Here is a 2,660-nt window from a genome sequence, read left to right as displayed (position 1 = left end):
TTCAATTTCAAAAATATGTTCCACGATAATTTTCGTTTAAAAATATTCGGTTTTGGCGTAATTTGTAAGACATTTTTCTCAGACCAACAATCATCCTCTCTGCAGAGTTAAAATCAGTAAAGCATAAAAGATGTGCTTTTACCCTCCTATTCCCTCTACCGATTTCTTTTTGAGTTCCATAATGAATTTTCTAAAATTTATTCGGTGTTAGTACAATAAAATATTTATTTTCTTTGTCACTTATCCATAATCCCCATTATTTGGAATTGAAGTTATACAAGAATGAGCAGTGAATTCGACCCCCTCATGTGGGATGGATTCCTTCTCCCCCGATGGATTACTTCCCCTTCAAAGGAAAAACATGTTAAAAGGTAATTTCCCTTACAACTTTTCGATTTTGGTGAAATATGCTGATTATTTTCTTTAAGGTTTCAGAATCATTCACTTTGCAGAAACTGAAATAAGTAAATAATTAAGTTGTGGTATTAACCACTCATCTCCGATTTTATCAGTATTTCACAATGACGTCAATAAACTCATGCTGATTTTGTATCATATTGTGCATATTTTCATGAGATTTTTTGTCAGGCATTAAAGAATTGTTCATATAGTTTGAGGTTGCAATTACTGAGAGAAAGAGAGAGAGAGAGAGAGAAAATCTCTCGCTTCAAGAATGCAAGCATCACTAGTATTTTTTAGCAGTTGGTACCTTCAAAATCTGAATCTCAGATAAACACAGGTCTTGATATAGATGAAAGATATTTACATTATTTTATTTTTATTAATAGTTATTAGCGTGGAAAATGCATTTGATACTTAAACAACAGTTATTTAAAGTCAATGGAGAAATTATTTAAAATGTGAGGGATTTAAATCTGGTGGCAGACATAGAGTTACTAATAGAGTGTGAATATCTATAGTGTAATTTCCTAAGTTTCATTAAGCTTAAACGTAGTATTTTCTAACAATCTCCCTGCCTATAAATGAGTGATACAGGTGGAACCTTATGTAATTCTATTTCCCGAGTAAAACGAGTCAGTTAGCTCAAAACAATAAATATCTAGAGCTATACTTTAAGCGTAGACTCTAACATTTTTAAATCCATAATTTTTATTTATTTTTACATAAATTTAAGACAATTTGAGCAGCCATTCCTTTATTATGTAGGATTGTTTCTCGTTAATTCTAATGAATAGTGCTTATTAGAAACAATTCACATTGTAGTGTCTTCACTCCATATATTATAACAGAAGGTCGTTTCAGATTAATGGTAAAAGTTTGGCTCTCCTTCCACCTTAAGAAACACCAGAACAACTTTTGTTGCTGTGTTCGTTTTGTAAGCCTTGTGTGTTTATTATCACAGTATGCGTCTGAGTTTCCACTGAAGGAGACTGAATTAGAGCACATTTTGATGAAGAATGTTTAGTTCTATTGACAAACTTTACAAAGACTATTTAGTATCTGTGGCTTTTGCCAGTCAGCATTCCTTTCAACGATCATAACCTCACATATTCACAGGGGACATATTAGAGAATTTTACATGAATTTATCTGTACAAGAGGATCCATGTGTTATCATACATGTGTCACCCCTCCATATACGTGACTAGTGACTTCGCCATATGATTGGATGTCTTGTCCCAGTAAATGACAACACGAGATGTATCGCTGCTACACAGGGACAGAATATTAAGGTAGTATAGTGGCTCTAAAATGCTCGGCCGGAAAGAAACGACGTGTTCAGTCTGCACAGCAAGTATGGAAATAACCACAAAAACTGTCAAGAACCGTAGAAATTCACGTATCAAATCAGAACGTCCTCTGGAATCACGGAGACGACAGAAGATAGCTTTTTTGTGTTACATTCTGACACATACATCCATGTCTCCTTCAAAGTCACTACAAACTTTCACTTGTCCCAAGATGGCATTCGTAGAGCTTTCTTTTGTTCGTTTAGTCTTCAGTATGTGTGAGGGAAGAAGCATATTAACATGAACCTTGTACTTCTTTACCAGATTTTACTCATACAGTTATGTGGTTTATGGTTGCGGAAAAACTTGTAATACTCTCGCTATCGTTCTTTGAGATAGAGCGCTCTGTCGTTGCACCATGAAAAACATATTTTGCATTATATCAAAGCTACACCAAGGCACCAGGTATCCAAGTTATCGAATGTTGGACTGTTTAGCCACAACAGGGATGCACATTTTGTTGAAATTCAATACAGCATTAATCCCATTCTTTGACAAATTAAATCTTTTGTCTTGGTCTGTTTACCCATTTTGTTATAATCATAACCCAAATCGAAAGAGCAAAATTTAGTTCTCTCAAGTGACTGTAATTTACGGAGTCCCATGGCCATAAAGGCAAGCTAGAAAATCATTCTCTTTGCAAGCCAATACACTATACTTTGGAATTCGCCACAATAACTTCTCTGGTGTATACTTATGTGCTGCCACCTAGAAAACGCATTCGTTATCATACATCTGAAAACAACTTTTCACATTTCTATATTAGACCGGTGATTAGAAAGTAAATAAAAAGATTGATAACACTGCTTTGTAAGACTTTCTTTTCAAATAAAAATCACTAGTTAGAAACTACTCAACTTACTTAATCCTGTATAATCTAGCAGAAACATTTAGTTCAGTAGGAAATGGG

Source organism: Thermobia domestica, chromosome 13 (assembly GCF_964235325.1).
Source record: "Thermobia domestica chromosome 13, izTheDome1.hap1.1, whole genome shotgun sequence".
In the NCBI taxonomy this organism is placed as follows: Eukaryota; Metazoa; Arthropoda; class Insecta; order Zygentoma; family Lepismatidae; genus Thermobia; species Thermobia domestica.
The sequence above is the reverse complement of the archived record's forward strand: the minus strand, read 5'-3'. Positions refer to the sequence as shown.